Genomic DNA, 21,517 nt, shown 5'->3' with positions numbered 1-21,517 from the left:
CAGGACGCCACGCCTACGTTGTTGTCAGTATCGGTCATTCGCTGCGATGGGTAATGAGAAAAATGCTAGAATCCACGGGGAGAAAACCTTACATGATATCACCCTAAGCAACTTTACAGGAGCGATTAGGTTGCCCTGAAAATTGTTAAAATGCTGAGAAGCCATACAGCTCAGCTTTTACTCGTGAGGAATAACTTCATGTTGAGAAGGCAGGGATCCTGCGGTGGATTCACTCTCTCGCTTCGAACAGGACTGGCGCTGATGTTCTCCTGTACAAAGATTGCTTTTATTTCTCTCCCTCATAAAGTTTCTATTATTATTACATTTAGTACCTAGCTTAAACTGTAAACAATACTTTGAGCATCTAGAAGCAAAATAAAAAGTTGAGCACAAGAAGGTTGACATGCCTCTGAGAGACATCCTCTCTGGCAAGTGAAATCGGGGCCACCATCAAAACAGGTGGTCAACGGCCTGGCCTCTTCGCAGCTTCACATATCGGGCCATTTTCTTCCGTTTCAATGGCCTCCGAATGTCGACGGTGCTTTGTAAAGCATTGGCTGGGCACACGCAAACAGGTGGGCATAAATTAGACGCCGGAAGATAACTAAGACACTTTTTTCCCCGGTTTTTTTTCCAAGCTGACAGCGCAAAACACAGACTCGCGGATCCGGAAACGGAGCTTCTCCTCGCGCATCCGGGTAAGCAGACGGAACGGAACCCAGGCAGCAAATTAAACACGTCCGTGGCGCGCAGCAGAGCACGCGATCGGCACGCAAGACTTCGCGACTGCTGCCGCGAAGACGTGCTTCGCCTAACAAAACACTTTTCTTTCTTCTTTATCTGCGAGAAACCAAACAAAAGTCCGCGAAATAGAAACAACTAAAAGAGAGAGTTCGAATACACCCGGCGGCGGCGTTTGTACGACACCTACGCATCCCATATGTACTAAGTATGGCGTACACATACGGGCCGAGTATCAACCCCCTCTTCGCGGAAATAGATAGCGAAGTGGTTCTCGCGACGGCCGATTCCCTGAGAACTGCCACCGACGGCCACCGCGCGCCCGCTCAATTGGGTATGGCTCGAGGCGGCCGGTTCTCGAAGGCACCAACGAAGTTCGCGCGTATATGTATATGGCGCATATACCACGAAGGCGTTTGGGGCATGGGCCGAGCATACGAGGAAAGCGCTTGTTGGACGGAACAGGTGTTTGCGCAGTGGCTCAAGGCTGGAAGTTTTATAGTCGTTTAACCCTACAGGTGATGCGCAAACACAGTTCCACATTATAGAAAGTAGCATATAAGTAGAATAACTTTCTCGCTTCCATTTCTGGGGGTGAATAAAACAACAATAAAATGCTTTTTTTAGTTATAACTGAAATAGTTCATTGAATATTGATCGGTAACTGGTTTTGCTTAACTACCAACAAATTGCCGCTTGCTCCAGCGTATCAGAAATGCTACTATATAGGCTGTGACTCAACGCAGTAGCATACACGATACGTTGAGCATTACGGGGTTAAATTTAGGGACACTAGCGAAACACATTAAATCAGTTTAGACTGGTAAAATATTCTTCCAAATTCGTCAACTCATGACCCCGTAATTGCTGCTTGTTCTTCCGTCACTGACGACCCCGAACTACGCATTCTAGCCTGCGAAGCCTCCTTCGTCTCCGGACACGCGCATTAAATCCCTGGTGCTCAGTTGTCATCCCTATATTAACTTGAGCATGAAACAGGAGGCGATATTGAGTGGGCCTTGTTTGAGTGTCACACTAACGCCTCGCATCACGGACAGGTAGAGACGTCAAAATGACCCTGATGGACCACTCCGTCCGACCAGCTTTTGTCACCAGGGTGATGACCCGGTGGACGCACTGCACCTGCTATGGAGCGCGGCAACCAACGCTACTCGGCACCCCCAAGCCGCCCAAGACAGGATCAGCAATAGAGATGAATGTGGACAGCGAAAGTGGAACGTCTTAGACTCTTAGTAAATCATTATTCGCAAAGAAAATCTCCGCGAACAGCTCAGTGTGCAAAATGGTTACGTTCTCTTTTCCCCCGTGCATGCTACACGTGTCATCGTGTCAGGTGCCGAATCAAGGTCTTCGTTCGACAAAGTTTCGTTGCCAAACCGCGTTCACTCTGTTGTTATCACGATTGTGCGGCGCCTGTTCTAACGAACCACAATAACGTATACGAAAAGCTTTCTCAATGTGTGCCTTTGCAGCGTATTCACAAAAGCGCTTTTTACGCAAGCGACATCCACGATTAGTCGTTGCCAATCGTTAGAGTTTATCGTTAAACTTAGTATTTCTCTCCTTCTGACGACACCTATCGGTATCAAGAGTGACAGTTGCCCGAATGGCAGTTTATGGGGAAATGAATCTTACGTGAGAGAAGTTTTGTGAGCACGGAACCCTTGGACCGTATTGACGAAGCAGTTCGCACACAAGAACGGCTCGTAAGCGTAAGGCACCGAGGTGATACACAAGGCACTGCTATAGAGACAACAGCAGGCTTTGTGAAAAGCTTTGCTCGTTCGATCCCTATATCTCCCGAATATTTCTAAATGGCAATGGCCGGCCGCTTATTCGTTAGCAATATCTTCGGTATCGCGTTGTTGCCGCATCCTTGCCGAATCAAGCCGTAATGTTTGTGAGCGAAAACTGTTCGTAAGAACAGATGCCAATTGTGAAGACAGAGGCGGAGGAGGAAAAGGAGATATAGAGAGGAGGAAAGGCAGGGACATCGCGCGTGCGGTTTGCTACCCTACGCCGGGGAAATGACATAGTATTAATGAAGGCGGCTGGCCAGCGGTACACAGCATTTACGAACAAATATTTCTGTGAAATCGGCCGTGCTCTAGCGAACTAAGTGCTTTGTGCATATTGGCATTCTCTTTTTTGAATGAAGTAACAGCGGTAGTTTGTTCCCAATACTTGTTGCAACTTGAGCAACGAAAACACGTATACTCGGGTATATACTAGCGGAACAAAACCATGCGGAGCATATAGCTGTATATCTACAGTGCCATGGCTGAAGCGACGAGGCACGACTGCTTGTGTAAACCTATATGTGAACGCTCTACACTATATCGCGAGCGTCTGCGCGCCTGAAAGGCCACGCTCTGCGGCACAACACCGGCTCACGCGAGCACGTACGCGGACAGAGAAGCAGATCTCTTCCGGTCGTGCGCGAGCACGTGCAGCCGTCGATTGTGCGCAGATATTAGCGAAGAAATATGGAGGAAGCGCCGTCGCCTGCGGCAGCTATCAGTGGAGTCAGTGGGTGCGTACTTGAAGTTATCGTCACACTATTGTGCCTTATCACCAGTTGCGGGGAACATCGAATATACCAGAGGGGTCCTAGACGAAAATATTAGGTTTAGATACGTTGGAGTACGTTGTTTAGATAGCTGGATTAGACGCTTTAAAGAGTGCGTGCGGTCGGCTTTATCGAGCGAAGAGGATTATAGTGTTTCGGAAAACGACGGCGAACATGTAGAATATAGCGGTAGCGACGTCACCTTCGAGTTCCCGAAACTATTCCCTGAGACCTCGTAGATAGTGGCTAAGAGAAAATGTGCACTGTTCTCTGTTTGTTATAAGAAAAGAAATTACGTTTCATTTTTTTCCCTGCAGTAGCGTGGGGACCACAGTATGCCGAAATGTCATAAATTCGGGTACGTCGGACACATACGTCATGGGTACTTCAGTTTCATATAGCGAGAGAAACTGATGAAAGTAGATCCGGCATGGAATCGAGATGTTCTCCACAATACGAACTCACCCGTTCTTTTTTTTTTTTCGTTTTTTTTCTTCTTCGAGTTATTGTGGAAAGGTGTAGGGAAATGGCCTGATTTTGCGTCACGAGTGAGTAATTCTTCTTCTTCTTCTTCTTCTTCTTCGTATTATTATTATTATTATTATTATTATTATTATTATTATTATTATTATTATTATTATTATTATTATTATTATTATTATTATTATTATTACGCGGCCAATATTGACATAAATAGCGAAGAAAGAAAAATAAGAAGAAGACGGTGCAACCGGATTGATCGCCAGCAGCAGAAAGATTGTTCGCAACTGAACACAGCGCGAAGGAACTGATCAGCATGACGACTATACTAGCGATGGTTCATTAAACAATGCGCTTTATAAATCGCTGTTGCACCGTCTACATGAAACTGGTCGCCGCGCTTTCACGTAATTATACGTCACGTGGCAACCCCGGCGAATAAAAACGAAAGCGTCATAAACTAAAAAAAGTAACATGATCGCAAAATCCACTGAAATGTTTGGAACTGGCAGCCTCCTGGTGCCCTACATCAGTAATCTGCAACGCCGCCTGCGCATGAATGCAAGCCCACACTGGCAGATTCGTATCACCGCTATAGCAGTAACCGTATCGGCCGAGGTGCAAAGAAAGAGCTCTGCAGCCGCTCAGCTAGGCATTGCGGTTGCGGCTATAGCCGAGCGGTCCTGAAATAGACCAACGCAACAACACTTCCGACACGCCTTGCTTCGCCAACGACTTTACGAGACGCGGACAGGTGACCAGGCGCGTCATCGTGAAGAGGGAGGGATTCGCGCCTGTCCGTTGACAAACGCAACGGCGACGCCGAGCTGAGTGGACAAGCATCACACTATTTTTTTTCTTTGCCTGCGTCGTCGAAGGAGTTAAATATAGCTGCAGCGAGTGCACATGGTTGCACGTGGGGCTCGCTCGGGCCTGCACGACCTGTTTTCGATCACTTTAATCAACAAATACCCCTTTAAATGCGATACAGAGCTTATTCGGGATAATTATCTCACTTCTACGTCCCCGGCCTTCCGCCGGCAAAGTGGTTTCCGTCGTCCATATCGAAGCGAGACGTGAAACGAGATATAAACGAAAAAAAAAAACATTATTAAAGTAGCATAAAAGCAAGCAGTCGTGAAATTCGACACCGTAAAGTTACACTGCATTGACAACGACACCGCAGCGGAAGGCTACGAATTATTTTCAGCCACCTGGGTTTCTTCGGTAGGCGGGGATGTATTCTTGGATTCGTTCCACTTCCATCTGAAACCGCGGCCAAAGACATTTCTTCCATCAGAAACTGAAACTGAGTGTTTCATCGATGCTGGGTACCTCCGCTGTGCCATGCACCTATAGCATGGTACTGGATGACACCGATGACGTATGAAATGACATATACACGTGCACAGTACCGGCCGGCCGCGGCGTGCGAAACATGGACAAACACGTGCAGTGCGGAATCAGAAACTAATAGTAGAGCATGTAGTTGGCCCGTCGCCAGTTTCCCATCACCAGTATAACCCGTCGCCATGATGCCAGTTTCCCGAAGGTAATTCCGAATTTATCCATCTGCCGGCCGCGTTCGAAATGCTTATCTGGATGCAGACTTTGCAAATACTCACTTTGTTCCACTCGTATCTTTTCTGTCTGTTCTTCGCCATTGACTTGCACGCTGCAACGTTTCGCTTGCATGGAAAGCGAGAACCGGAGGCGCTAATCTTCACACCATTGCACGCTTTGTGAGTTTAAGAGACTGACGACCGCAACGTGAAAAAAAAATGTGGCAGACTCAACTGTAGTTGACGTTTACGTAATGCGAAACATTCATGATTTGTATAGAACGGTTGTGCGAATGATGTAAATGTGTAGCGAACGGTTATGTAGAGATTATATCGTGTACTGTTTATATTTATAATAATAAAGAGATAACTCTTCAAATGACAAGATCAACGATTGAAATCAATCTAAAACCCATTGGCACATACCAACTGGCCACAGCCCAGTCGCCCCTGTGGCACATAATTGTAGACTCCACAATACGGGGATCAGCTCGCGAAGAACGCGAGATAGAAAAAAAAATTGTTATGGGGTCTTACGTGCCAAAACCACGATCTGATTATGAGGCATGCCGTAGTGGGGGACTCCGGAATAGTTTGGACCACCTGGGGTTCTTTAACGTGCACCTGAATCTAAGTACACGGGTGTTTCAGCGTTTCGCCCCCATCGAAATGTGGCCGCCGTGGCCGGGATTTGATTCCGCTACCTTGTGCTTATCAGCCCAACACCACAGCCACTAAGCAACCGCGACGGTAACCACGGCGTTTCCGCGAGATAGGCCCGCCCGCCATAAAGTGGATGGACACGGCGAAGCAAGCTTCGCATTAAAATACTGATTTGCAAGTGTGTGATAGTATAAGATCATATAAGAAGTATACTCACTGAGAAACAACTGTTGACCAGTTCAATACAAAAAGCGTACTAAATAAGCTACCAATAGCAACAGTACAGGTCGTACAAGGAACGGGCTAAATGAGTCGTCCTCTCTAGTTCGTTGCCAGATATATTTGGTAAAGTTTAGTTGTTGTTGTTGTTTTTTTTTTTTGTAGTAGACAGACGTTCATTGAAGTGCATAAGAAAATGGTAGGGTCAATCGGTTGCGTTGCAAGGACACCGCATAGAGTTTCCGCTGGCACTGCTAGTGTACGCCTGGACAGAGCGAATGCATTCGGCAAGTAAAACATTGAACGACTTGCTTCCTGTAAAATGGGAGAATACAGTTGAAATTTACAGCAACGCAAACGAATTAAATGTAACTGGGATGGCGCTGTGGCTCCATATTCACGAACCGGAAAAAAAGGCTCAGTACGCGCTGTGAAATTGCACAGGCAAGCCCCCATTCTTTGAAACTTCGCGCAACCTCATCGAAACGGAAACAGGAGTGCGACGGACTTCCGCGAGACACGGTTGGCGAGGACATGGTCGGTTGGTGGGCAGTGCGAAAAACACGCGCAATGCAGTGTATAGGCAAATCCACAAGCGTGATTGAGTGCGTCAAGGCATTCAGAATAAGCGACACAATAAATGATCTAAAAGAAACCCCGATGTAATATGTCAAATAGTGTATTCGGCGATAGGAGACTCAGTTTTCACAGATATTTGTGTTTAATGCTACCCTCGAGGACCATTCTTTCTGTGAATTCTTCTCAAGTGAAGCACTCGCACGACGACGAAAATGGCAGGGGACACTAAGCAGTAAAACCTGCGGAGAGAGTGCAGTTCTGATTACAATACGAAAGTATATAAAACGGAAACCAAGTGGAGCGTATTTCCGCCGTATTTGCAGCGTTGGGCCGTCCGGCGTCGGCACGTTAATTGCCCCTAACGCAACAACCATGCTGATCTCACAACTGAAGTGCATGCCGTGAACATCCACCTTAGCCGGTAGTCATGCAAGGGTACAACAGCACGGGCACCACGAAGCGCAATTCAAACTCGACAACGCCACGTTTGACGGGACGCCGAAAATGCGTCCAAAATGCGCTGCATGTGTCTGCTGCTTTGTAATACCTCCTTACCAATCAAGCTAGCCGCTTCTTCCACGAAAAATACAGACACACACGCATACGTTCAGTTTATGCATGCGATAGGGTATAGGCGAGTGTTCTTTCTGCTGTATATGTGTAAATCCGTAACCAGCGGCTAATGTGTGCCACAGGCATCGGAATCCGACGCACAAAACACAAGAACTAGAATTTGAATCTACAGCGCGGCACTGTTTTGCGGAGCGCGAGGTGACGCAACGGCTTCGACGGATCGTTCCGGAGGGCTGGCAGAATGTGTGTGTGGTGTGTGACTGTAGCAGCACCGGTTTGCATTTCTCCTCCTGCGGGCGCGCGTGTGATTGCAGAGATTTGCTCGCCTCTGAAGCAGCGCCGCGCGCGAGTGCACAAGCGCCCTCTATTAGCGCTTCGAACTTCCGCTCGCTTGACTGACAGGCGTCAGAGTGGCGGAACACCGACTGCCTCTGCTTCGGTTGAGCGCTGCCCATCGCGCTTTGATTCGAGCTCACCGCATGCACTCTGCCGGCACGTCCAAAAAACAAAACAAATGGTGTTCGCGCTCAATGTGGGCGTTTCCGTGAGCGTGCGACAGGCCCGCAGCGTTGCGTGACGCGATAAAGATTCGCAGTAGGACATTCGGAGGGCCTGTAGGCTTAACTTTGTATGCTTGTGCGTGTGTTGCGTAGCATTGTAGTATTGAAAATCGAACTGTGCACTAAACGCTTCCGCACCCTGAAGAGGGAATGAGGGTTCCTTCCCTCTATGAGCGTGCACCATCCATAGCACGAATGAATGAATGAATGAATGAATGAATGAATGAATGAATGAATGAATGAATGAATCTATCTATATATCTATCTATTATGCATAACCACACAACACACAAAGCCTCCGCGCAGTGACTACAACGTGGGTTGACTCAAACAGTTAGTTTGTGCACAAAGAAATACATCTGGTGAAATGTAGGTAATAAAATATATTCACTATGGTGTTGTGTGTTTATGAAGTATCATTTTGTAAAGGTGGGAAAGTACAAGGATTAGTACGAACGAGCGAGGGGTTTTCATAGCAAGTTCTAATTCGTTGAAACTCGTCCCACAAAATCTAATTTGGAGGAATGAAAATTGGCGTGGTAGTTCAAATCGGAAGCCACTGACTTGAAGACGGATGCATTTTTTTTCCTTTTTTTTTTTTTGTTCCCCTAAATGCGAATTGAGTTTGTTCTGCAGAATCGATATCATTCTACACTTACATCTCATTTCCTTCTGTATTCTGAATTTTCGACCACAATCGTGATCATAACCACGTACTGTTCTAAGTTCATATTAATGAAAAGATGAGGGTGGAGAATCAAGGCTGTTTATGAAGGCTGTTCATAACCTTCTTTTTTTTTTTGACATTCGTGCAAGTGGTCCCAAGGCAAGATGTATGCACTGAAGGATAAGCAGGGTAATATCATCAGCAATTTAGATGACATAGTAAAACCAGCAGAATAATTTTATACTGACTTGTACAGTACCCAGAGCAGCCACGGCACCTTCATTCGAAGTAGTGGTGAACTGGATACAGAGGCTCCTTCTGTTACTAGCGATGAAGTTAAAAGGGCCTTGCAAGACATGACGCGGAGAAAAGCGGCCGAATATGGAATAACAATCGATCTAATAAAATACGGAGGAGATATATCAAGCTTGAAAAGATTGCGGCCCTTTATACGCAATGCCTCACGACTTCAAGTGTACCAAAGAGCTGGAAGAATGCCAACGTTATACAAATCCATAGGAAGGGAGACGTTAAAGAATTGAAGAACTAAATACGCATTAGCTTTCTTTCAGTATTGTATAAAATATTCACCAAGATAATTTCCAATAGAATCAGGGTAACAGTTGACTTCAATTGATCAAGCGAGCAGGCTGACTTAAGGAAGGGATATTCTACGATGGATCATATTCATGCCATCAATCAGGTAATCGAGAAATCTGGGGAGTACACTCAACCTCTTTATATGACTTTCATAGATTATTAAAATACATTTGATTCAGTTGAGATACAAGCAGTCATAGGGGCATTGCGTAATTAAGGAGTACAGGAGGCATGCGTCAGTATCTTAGAAAATTTCTACAAAGATTCCACAGCTACGTTAGCTTTCCACAAGAAAAGTAAAAAGTTACCGATCAAGAAAGGGGTCAGGCAAGGAGACACAATCTCTCCAATGCTATTCACTGCATGCTTAGAATAAGTATTCAAGCTCTTAGACTGGGAAGGCTTAGGAGGGAGGATCAACGGCGAATATCTCAGCAATCTTTTGTTTGCAGATGACATTTTCCTGTTCAGCAACACTGGGGACGAATCACAGCAAATGATTGAGGACCTTAACCGAGAAAGTATAAGAGTGGGGTTGAATATTAATATGCAGAAGACAAAGATAACGTTCAATAGTCTGGCAAGGGAACAATCTTTTCAGGATCGCCAGTCAGCCTCTATAGTCTGTACATGAGTACTTTTATCTAGGTCAATTACTCACAGGGGACCCTGATCATGAGAAAGAAATTTACTGAAGAATAAAAATGGATTAGAGTGCATGCGATTGGCATTACCAAATCCTGACTGGGAGCTTACCACTGTCGTTGAAAAGAAAAGTGTTCAATGATTGCATTTTACCGGTGCTAGCATATGGGGCACAAATTTGTAAGTTAACAAAGAAGATTGAGAACAAGTTAAGGACCGCGCAAAGAGCGATGGAACGAAAAATATTAGGCGTGATGTTAAGAGACAGGAGGAGAGCGGTGTGGATCAGAGAACAAGCGGGAATACCAGATATTCTAGTTGATATTCAGAGAAAAAAAAATGGAGCTGGGCAGGCCATACATTTCGTAAGGTGGCCCGGACTTGGGCTTTAGTTCCTTCGGGGCTAATAAATGTTATTTCTCTCTCTCTCTCTCTCTCTCTCTCGTAAGGTAGATAAGCGGTGGACCATTAGGGTTAATAATCGGTGCCAAGGGAAGGGAAGTGCAGTCGAGGATGGTAGAAACCTAGATGGGGTGATGCAATTAGGAAATTTTCAGGCGCAAGTTGGAATCAGCTGGCGCAAGACATGGGTAATTGGAGATCTCAGGGAGAGGCCTTCGTCCTGCAGTGGACACAAAAATAGGCTGATAATGACGAATTCGTTCGATGTCTCGTGACGTGTTTCAATAGAGAGCTTTAGATTAGGAGGACGGCAAGCGTAAGGGCCCCCTAGCGCTTGGGGCCGCAGTACTGCTCAGTGCTCACGCGCAGTACCGCCGCCCCAAGCGCTAGGGGGCCGCTACGCTTGCGTTCCCCGAATCTAAAACTCTCTAATAACATTAGAACAGACCCTCAGGCGGAGCCATTGTCAGCTGCCGATCGCCAGGTTGTAGCTACACCACCTTCCCCTCCCGACCTCGTACTACCACCATCATCTACAGTCAGAAACGCCCTCCTTGCTTAGCAAGCTTTCGAAAGTCTTACGTACATGCGTACAGCGTTTTCGCCTTTACCACAAGCTGTATAAAAAAGAAGGAAAAAATAGAAAAACAAACACAAGCTCACTTTTCGTAAGTACAGCCTCTTGCGTCGTCAACAACACATCTTTTCCAGCGACACTGAAGGTCTCGTTGGTTGAACATTACCGTAGCCACCCGCACCGGTTGTGAGCCGCCTTCCTAATGCCTTCGGTGTAATTCGTTTCGAACACGCGTGAAGCAACCTCGACGAAGCACGCACCAGTCTGTTCCTGGAATTCGCGCCATTACAGTCGCCGTGAAGACGCCGTCGCATAGGTCCGTCCTCGGTGACTTACCTGGGCTCGGTAACATCCGTTGGCCGCACGCCATGCGACCACGGGAATAGCAAACTCGACTCGGAGGACATCTCGTTGCAATGTTACTCATTCCTCTGTGAGATGAGCATAAGAGAAATCTTCAGATTGAGCGGTTATGTACGTATGTGAAGCACAGAAATGTTCTCACCAGGTCACTCCTGAGCCAATCTGCTTAGAATATGTTCCATTTAAAGAAAAACGTGAAAGTGGTAACCAAAGTAATTTGATCATTTCTTTCTTCTATATTTTAGCATTCTTTAAAAGTGCGACCTGCAGTGATATTTTTGTATTTCTGCTACCGTACTCTATCTTTAATCATTGCTTGCTTTACTCTTTGTAATTTGTTGTCTTGTCTTTTTGGTTGTTGTTTTTTTCTTTTTTTTCCTTCTTTGTATCTTTCAAGTCTATGTTTCTGTCCCCTCATTCCTGAAGAGTATGAAGGCGTTGTGCCCCTTCAGGTGCTAGTTGCCAGCCTGCGCTTCCCCCCTTTTTTTTCTATTTACTTCAAAATAGTTCAAAATGCCTGAAGATTATTTCATGTCGTGGGCGATAAACGAGAAGTTTACAATTTCATGATTGAAGAGAGAAAACAAGTCCTAACAGTATATTGTTCCGGCATAGAAAATTCCGTGAGCTTTTACTCCAGTGAGTCCCCTAGGGTGACCTCTTCGTCCAGCGATCCCGCGATCCGTCCAGCGAACCGAGTCTCTGACGCAAATCGTGAGCTCCTGACCGGTCACCCAAAAACGCGTAATCTTAAAAAGGTCTTCCGGCAGTTTAACACTTCGATTGTTTTCCTTTCGGCTGTAACTAAGCAGGCAGGCCAGAACGCAAAACTCAAATCAAGAGCGCCGTAGAGAATGCTCAGTCAATTTGAACAAGGCCAGTTCATTTCTGTACTTCCAATATGTCTGCATTATACGCTTTATATGTTGCATTTACGCAATTACAATATCTGTTTGCGTTTTAGAATTGCAAGGTTATAAATTCTATACGCCTTAGTTAAACACAAAAGCTTCATTGTGTTAAACCCGTGAAAGGTTAATCCAATTAGGAGGCGCAATCATAAGAAAACGTGACTCTACGCCACTTTCAAAAGAGCTCGTGCCGTTGGCTTCGGCGGTTGGTTATTTAGAGTATTTCTGCGTTTAACAAGTATTGGAATAGGAAGCGCCAAAAAGTGCCGGTGCAGTAGCCTCGTGTTTGACAACGGCATTCTTTTTTTTTCTTATTGGCGTCGCTGCAGCTCTTACAGTAAACAAATTTATCCGCCAATTAGTTCGCACCCGAAAAATGTGGCGCAAGTTTGCCGCCTAGGACACAAGAAAAAGAAGCTAGGCTGGTCTGGCTCAGATGCAAACGATATACAAATAGAAAAGATCAATAAGGAAGTCAGAGGAAAAAATATCAATAGACATTTGTTACACATATTTGAGGCTGCATTTCCGCATTGGCCTCCTTTTCTCTCCTCTCCAAGGGGGGTAGTTTTATGACTGAAAATTATCGTCGTTCAAGTAGTTTACTATATCGGTATCGTGACGAAGGGCTTACGAGAAGAAAAAAAGTTACGGTGATTCAACAAAGGAACGGATGTATTCAGCTCGACTATTTTTCAAGTCGGCAACCTATATCATCAGCGGCTATTTCTTTACGCCTTACAAAGCAACGCTTTGTACGACACGAATTTCCTTAACGCGGCAAGCAGCGAACACCTGCAATCGGTAACCAAACAACGGTACGTGCCAGAAACGCGATCGCGGTTCTTGTATCGTCGCATGTACAGCAGCGTTGTCAAGAGATCCAGAAGCGTGACCCTTTCCTCTTGCTGCGTTCTTCTTAAGTTGTTTCTTTCTTTTTTCTTTCACTCGTCCACGTTTATATTGCGAGTGAAGACAACGAGATGAAACGGGAAACTACAGTCCTGCGTCACTCTTTCGATAACCGCGTGCCCTCGCGGGCTCTTATTACATAGGCGCACTATAAGTAATCTATGAATGGTTCATCATTATGGCGTCTATGATATGCCAGTATACAAATGGGTTATTCATAATGTTAATCATAATGTTATGTTAATCATAATCCTAATATTATGTGTTAGTCTGCTGGGCAGTGACAAATTCCGACATAATGTCAAATTCGCCACCTTGTCTTCTCTCATTGGCTCACAGGGCTGCTACAGCGTCTCTGATTGGCTCAAAACGGCAACATGGCAGAATTTGATAGTGTCCAGAATAGCCACCCATCTATAGGAGCACTGCGCTGGATCTTGAAAAAATGGTTCACCGAGATGGCGTCTATGACGTCATCTGCAAGCCCGCTATAACGAGATATGCGTCAAGAGTGTGAATAGACCACAAATATGGTATCTATGACGTCACGTGCAGATGGACCCCATTAATTGGTTACCAATATTTCGCCATGCGGCAGTGGTCCACCAGCATGGCGGCTGCAGCGACGTCAGTATACAAGCCCTCTGTAGACTCACTAGAATGCGCGATCATAACGAAGGGCAGCACCGTAATCACTTTCAGCGTGGACAGACATATTTTCGATAAATCCTACTGCCGTTTGTTTTCTGAAGAGACAGTTATTGCTTAGCGGTAACTTTCTAAACGTTAGGCGGAAAAGATCGTTGTCCGAAGCGGTTAACAACTAATAACGGTTGTGTTCAACGTACTGTCGAACGCTCTTTACACTGCACATCATAAGTTGTCACGTCATTCTATTTACAAATATGCAAACAGAAGGGTGATTTCATGAAGGGGTAGCGTAGCTGCAGCCACTTTCTGCGTAAGCTCTCATGGCATGAGTTGGCTGAATTTTACTTCTTATTCATGCAAAGAGTGCTCAGTCATTCTTTGCAAGACTGCGAATACAATATTCTCGAAAGATGGGAGGAATGCCTTATAGGGGAAACATTTGAACAAATTTCTCTCGGAAATCAAGCTTCAAAGCAGCTTCTTAAGTGTCCATAACCTTTCTTTATATGAATGAATAATTGTACGAGCAGTTACCGTATTATTAGATTCTTGCAGAAAGTAATCGCTCAATGTGCTGAAATCCATGGAATTTTGTAGTTAAGGGAGGGCATTGGCGCATTGTCAGCCAATTAGTTGCCTTCATTGCTATCCCCTCCCATACAACCATACAACATGCATTGTATCTTGAATGAATGAATGAATGAATGAATGAGATCTCGGCATTAAAAAAAAATGATAATAAACTAAGTTAGAAAACGAATAAACGTCACAAGAAAAAGAACACTTTGGAAGTGATTCCGGGCTACGGTATAAATAACGTTTGCTGACCACACTCTTGAACTCACTCAAATGAGTTCTCATGTGGCCGATGGTGAACAAACAACCGTTCAAACAATATGTTCTTGTTGGCGCTCTCTTCTCATCAGTCACCGTAGTAGCAGGTCGCGCTCGCGATGACAAGCTGACCGCTCATTCACGAGGTCGCTTGGGTACGGCGCTCGTCTGCTTGAAAACACTTGAAGCATCGCGTATGGAGGGCGGCCAACAAGCGTACTCACACAGGAACGCCGAAGTTCGTCAACGTGACGCACGAAAGAGAGAAAAAAAGATGCGAAGACACGCGAGAGTATCACGAACGTCTTGTCAGTGTCAACGTGTGTACTGCATGACCCGGCATTGAGACCGGAAAGAAAGAAGCTGTGACCGCACAAGAAGCACGGTTCCCGACACTCGAGGAAAGGTTACGCGCGCGCATTGTTTATATTTGCCGTCAACGCCGAATGGTGTCGGAAATATGAGCTGGGCAAAGCACGTAAAAGCGTAAGGAACTTTCACTTTGTCCTTCGTAGTCTGTAGTACAACTGCTGCTGAAAACGAAGATGTGGACCTCGTGTGCTGTCCAAAACGAAGAGAAATATTAATTGACTCTCAATTTATCGTGTATCCGAAAGTACAAAAAATGAAGGAACCGAATGGATGTCGATATCTTATCATGATGAAGAATGAGAAATGAAGAGAGAAATATTTGAAGAAGGAAAAGGTTGCGAGGTTCACCAGAAGAGCGTCCGGTTGGCTCCCCTACTAAGGAGAAGGGGTAGGAAAATGGAGAGAAGGTTAAGCTGTCATGGGCACATGCGCGCCGGAAGACAACGTAGCACAAAATGAATGGAGAGAGATGCTTAACGCCATGTGAAACAGATGCCTTCGACGTAGATGCCCTTAACGTTTTATACCATTAGACGAAACTGTATTTAAATGAGTGCATATAGTTGTGCGCGTGTACCTATGATATGTGTTTATTAACGTATTCTCGATTCCGTGTTCACGCTCGCCACCTAGCGGGCGTGCCCAGAACCAGCCGATCAGTGTTCAGCGTTGAAGCGAAATATAGGTTATAACATTACAGCGTGTGCTCAAATGTTGCGTCGTAGTTCTCAAATCATCATGATGCCGCCGCGCACAAGCCCCCCAAAAAAATTAAAGAAGGAAAAATGATGCATGTCGAAAGACTTGCTGTGTACCATTATGCGTGCTATCACATTGGAAGCACAGAACTGTATCATTTCATCGTTTCCCGGAAGAAGCAGACGACGCGCATCGGAGAGCAGCAATAATAAGGAACTTGCGCATAAGGAAAAATGAGGTAACTGAACCTATATTCTCATTTGCTCAAAACACTTCCTTCGCTAGAATTTATTTCTTCCCTGTGAGTTGCTTTCTTTTTATATAATTCAAATACCATGTGAGCTTTTCAAATCTCGAAGTGTACTTTCGTTTAGGCAGGCACATTTACAAATTATAGTGATGTAGGCTTAAGCTCAATTTGATTTTGTTAGTTTAATTTTCTGCCCCAGCATTAGAGGTACTAATGCTTATAGCAGCAGGGATACTGTCGCTAGGGTACTTTTGTCCGCAGGCATGGTAGCAGTGAACGATAACTATCTCGGAAGGTCTGAAGTAAATCATGACACATGTTATGCCGCCAGGCGACGTATCACTTTGATAACGTGTTTTAGCTCCGCGGCGTAACCAGAAGATGCTGTTTTCTTATTCAACGCGGTGATTTGTCAGTTAATTAGCTCTCAAAAAAGGTAAGAGCAAAGTTCTGTAAATTGCACTCGTTCCAGCTTTGTGGCGCGTGACCTGCGCACCGCGCCACTAGTTGGCTTTCTGGCACTGCTCAAGCAGCTAAATTCTGTTACACCTGGTTCCATTCGTTTCCAAGTCATGCCATTTACGCTACTACAAATGACTTTGCTCGAAATAAACCTTCGCTAAGTTTCGTGTTGGAAGAAACGGAATTAGGTACGATTGGTTATTAATTGTTCACATTCTCCCGCTTCACGGGGGTTTAAATTGAGACCTCATGCATACGGGCGGCGGACGTTTGCTGAGTTCCCAAGCCCGGACCCTACTTCGGACACTGCATACTGCGAACACGCACAAGCGCCAGTCATCAGACGCACACGACCTTATCAAACGGATCGGAGAACGAATGAGAAAGGTACACCCCGAGTCACAAACGGAACTCTCATTTGCTTTTATCCGAAGAGCCGCTGATCGGGTATCTTTACAGTTTTAGACTCATTCTATCAGTGCACAATATGCGTTTTTAGCTTCTGAAAGTACAATAGATGTTACTACCTGTGTATCGTGGGATGCTATGTGATGTGCTGTAATATGAGTCACAGTGCGCCGTTGCCTATATATGAATGTCGAAAACAGTCTAATATCTTAAAATATCTTACCGGTGGAGACACACCACGCACAACTGCTTGCACCTTTTGAAGAAGCCCGCTAAGCACAAACACTTGTCTTCTTCAACCTACGGCTCGCTTGCAAGGCTCTTTATCTTTAAAAAAAAGTCTGACTCAGCTCGCCGAGCAAGCCGGACGTTTGCACGCACTGTTTTCACGCAACTGTTTCCGCGGTTTCGTCGCTGAAATCCCCAAGACCGATCAACGTAGGATTATCGGCAGCAAGGACCACTTCGGGTTTGACGAAACACCTCGATTTGAAGCCACAATCGAGAAACTTGAGCACAGCACTAAGCGAAAGTGCCCCGGTAACCCCGAATATCGTACCCACTTCTGTTTATTTGGAGCGCTACCAGTGCAAGCTATGGACTCTGGAGTTTCAAATAAGCGCCTATAGGCGGAATTGTCTGCTAACATTCTGACAAGCTCAATGCAGTGCAATGATACAAGGAAAAAAAAAATAGAGCGAGATTTTAATTTTATTGCGAAGTATTCTTCTGTGTGTTAAGCCAGTTTTAACGCGACAGCGTTAAGGGCCCCGTGTAGCAGAAAAGCCGGCGTCGGCGTCGGCATGGCGCGCCGGCGTCAATAGCAGAAAAAATCATCCCCAACCACCGCGACCTCGCAGGCCCTCCGCGTGGCGCAGAGGACTAACAAACAAACTACTCAGAAATCTACATGACAAAGCCATACAAATTATTACGAGCAAAATTAACGAGGTATGGGCTGAAGACCGGGTGCCGGACGAATGGCGAACTGCCAATGTAGTCCTCATCCCCAAACCCGGAAAACCACTCCATGTAGAGAATCTGAGGCCCATTTCCCTTACGTCGTGCCTCGGGAAGGTCGCGGAACATGCCATCCACAATAGAATTGGAGAGCACATTGAATAAAACGGTCTATTCCGCCACAATCTTATAGGCTTCAGAAAATCCCTATCCACGCAAGACGCCATGCTACTCATCAGGAGCGCCGTCATAGACAACAAATCCAGGGATGTAAAAGGCATCCTGGCGCTCGACCTAACAAAGGCCTTCGATACGGTCAGGCACGAACACATCCTCAACGAAATCTCCACTTTAGATCTCGGAGTAAATTTCCACAATTTTGTAAGATCGTTTTTGGATAACCGAACGGCCACCATAAACGTCGGACAAATCAGAAGCAGAAAGCACATGCTAGGTAACATCGGCACCCCGCAAGGGTCAGTGCTTTCGCCGCTTCTTTTCAACATCGCAATGCACGATCTCGCAAACAAACTCTCGAAAGTCCCCGGGGTAGGGCACGCGATTTACGCGGACGACATCACCATTTGGTCCACGAGCGGCCCGCTAGGCACTCTGGAGCAGAACCTACAGCAAGCGCTGGACACCACGGAAGCTTTCCTTACAAACACGGGACTGAAGCTCTCCCCCAGCAAATCAGAGCTCCTCCTGTGCAAACAAGGCCCCAGGCAGAGACAGCCCCTTAGCTTCCTCCCCGTTCACCTACACACCAGGGACGGAGGAAACATCCCCAGGTGTAACACAATTAAGGTCCTGGGCATGGTCATTGGGGCTTACAGCAATGACAACGCGGAGGCACTAAAACGCATCACAAAGAGCACCCACAATTTCACCAGGGTCATATCACGGGTCGCTAGCAAAAGGGACGGACTGAAAGAGGACAACCTCATGAAAGCATTTCACGCTTTCTTCATCAGCCACGTAACTTACGCCGCTCCCTTCCTCAACTGGAAGAAGACGGAGCTGAACAAAATCGACACACTAATCAGAACAGGATTGAAAAAGGTCCTAAGCCTCCCTAGAAACACTAGCACGGAACGACTCCTTCAATTGGGGCTACACAACACGGCAACAGAACTCTTTGAAGCACAGCGAAACGCCCAAATTAGTCGGCTCTCACTCACAAAGGCGGGCATCGAGATATTACTAGAAGCAGACATACAGCCCCTCTTCATGCCACCAGAGAAGTCGCAACTGTGCATAAATGCCAAGAGGTCAATAACCGTTCATGCAATCCCAAGAAACATACACCCGACCCACAACGAAGGGCGGAGAAAAGCGAGAGCGAAGGCAATCCTTGGAAACATTAATCGTAACGAAACGCAAGTGCTCTTCGTTGACGCGGCCAGATATTGGAATCGAGGCGCATACGCGGTCTCTGTGGTGGACGCCCATGGATCACTCGTCAACGCAGCCACGGTGGTTACCAACTTCACTCACGAAGCAGAAGAAATGGCCATCGCGGTGGCCCTTCGAAGCTGCAAAGAAGCCTCCGTCATTTACTCGGACTCAAGAACAGCCATCAGAACCTTCTCGGCGGCCCTCGTCTCTAGGAAAGCAGCTACGGTGGTCAACAAAATCTTCCAAGAAACAGGAGGAGATAACCTCACGTCCCCACACATCACATGGTTCCCGGCCCACATGGGCAACATTTCCGGACCTCCTGACTGTAATCCGAATGAGCGGGCACACCAACTGGCGCGAGAACTCACATTCCGCGTCTGCGGTCCGCCCCCTCGCTTCAACCCAGCCTGGAGGGATTTAGACAACAAAGACCCGCTTGTATCATACCCCGAAATCACTTCAAATCATAGGTTAGCACGAAGAATTTTTCCTCCTCCTCACCAAAACCTCAAAAAAGAACAGGCCGTCACTTACAGACAGTTGCAGACTATAGGACATACATCACACCAACAACACTAAGCAGGATCAATCCTGACTTTTCTACTGCATGCCCACACTGCGGCCACGAATACAACAACTTCGAACACTTGCTCTGGCTGTGCCCTGCCAACGCGGGCACGGACTTTCCTGACCAGTCCTCCTGGGACTCAGCGCTCAGAAGTACAGAGCTCATCGCTCAGCTCAAGGCTGTCCAGAGGGCCCGGGCCGTCGCCGAAGGACTATGTCTACCGGCCCCGACCTGGGTGGAGCCACCGGATAGATTGGCGGGGCCTCCGGCCCCGCTTTAATTCTTTTTCCTCAGGACCTAAATAAAGTTCGTACTCACTACACACTCACTCACCGCCGGCTTCTTGGCCAATCCCCCGTGGTGGGTATGCGCCATGGTATACGAAGCAAGCAAGCAAGCAAGCAATCGGCTCTGCACTGGAGCCCGTGCAGCCTTAATTACCTTCCGCTGCTGGTACAAGTGTTACATGCGCACAAGCACTACAGGATGTTTTCACGCCCACATGCTCGAGCGCACAATATAACATGTTACAATTACAGGCGTGCCGTATGAAGCCTCCCTAAAACACTGTCGTCCCTGCTGAGCAGCTCTGGCCATACCACACCGTGGTGCGTGCACTGCATGGTCTCAAGAGAACGGTAAAAAAAAATTCACGCAGAAACTCCTCTGGAAGTTGTCTAAGTATGCATAAGCATGCATTGTGCCACTTGCTCATCTCCACGCAGCCTGGTGTCATTATCGATATTACGAAACTTGGACCGACGAGTCTAAGCGACGACGCTGTGGTGACATGAATTGCTGCGGAAGGTGAATTGATGACGCAAGACTGCAAGTGCCGGTGCCAGGTGCGCTGATGACGTTCCGATCATTGTGAGCCGGTATCGCTCTTTAGAGCCTTACTCATCCGCGTCGAACCATTACGAACCGTAATCACCCGTACTCCGGGGGCGGCTGCGTATGGCGCGGCCGCGCGGGCCCTATATCTTGAAAGCGATCTGCCATGGGGGCAGAGTGCGCCGAGTGCTGACGGCTTCGTGTGCACTGTGTTCTCGCCGCTTAGTTCGCGTTCAAGCGAGAGGCAGCACGAGGGTGAATTTGCTCGCTGCTGCGGGCCATATCTTGAGAGCGATCGTCTTACGTGGCAGACAGACGGGTTTCTTCGTTGGGTAGGCATTTAAAATGTTTACACATTTAAAAATTTGGAGGACGCTTCTCCTTTAAGAGTAGAACGCGATAGCGTTATCGGGACCCGTTCGCATCGCATCGTTCGCATACGGCAAGTAGGCTTCATTCGCTGCAACACTGAACGTGGGAAAGCCAGCTTACAAAGACCAAGCTTACACCGATCCCCTTAAAGTCGGCTTCGCTTCTAAACTGAAATGCATTTCTAGAAAGACGTTTTTCCAGGGGCAATATAAGTGGTCTTATATTAAAATGTGAAGACCCTAGCACCTTTTTTATTATTTTATTAATTGTTTGCTATGGCCCCGACGTGCGCAGGTCTGGTGGAAATGTTTGAGTTTAGTCGTAGCAAAATTAGGTTTCCGCGTACATACAAATTACAATCCGACGGCGAATCCGACGCCGAATGGTAAAGTCGTACTTTACCATTTTTCTGACAGATTTCACTGTGAGGAATTCAAATTTTGTTCACAAAAACCTTGCACCACGTGGAGGGCCTGCGCGGTCGATGTGGTTGGATGATTTTCTCCGCCACCCGCGATCACACGCCGGTTGCCGACGCGGGATTTTCTGCGAGACGGGGCCCTAAACGCTATCGCATTGAAACTTCAAGTTACAAACGCCGGCGTTTTTCCATCGGTCTCATCTCGTGCACTACTGAGGCGTGACGCCTGCGACACCTCGCT

This window comes from Dermacentor silvarum, chromosome 8 (assembly GCF_013339745.2).
Source record: "Dermacentor silvarum isolate Dsil-2018 chromosome 8, BIME_Dsil_1.4, whole genome shotgun sequence".
NCBI classification, from domain to species: Eukaryota; Metazoa; Arthropoda; class Arachnida; order Ixodida; family Ixodidae; genus Dermacentor; species Dermacentor silvarum.
This window is presented reverse-complemented; position numbering follows the sequence as displayed.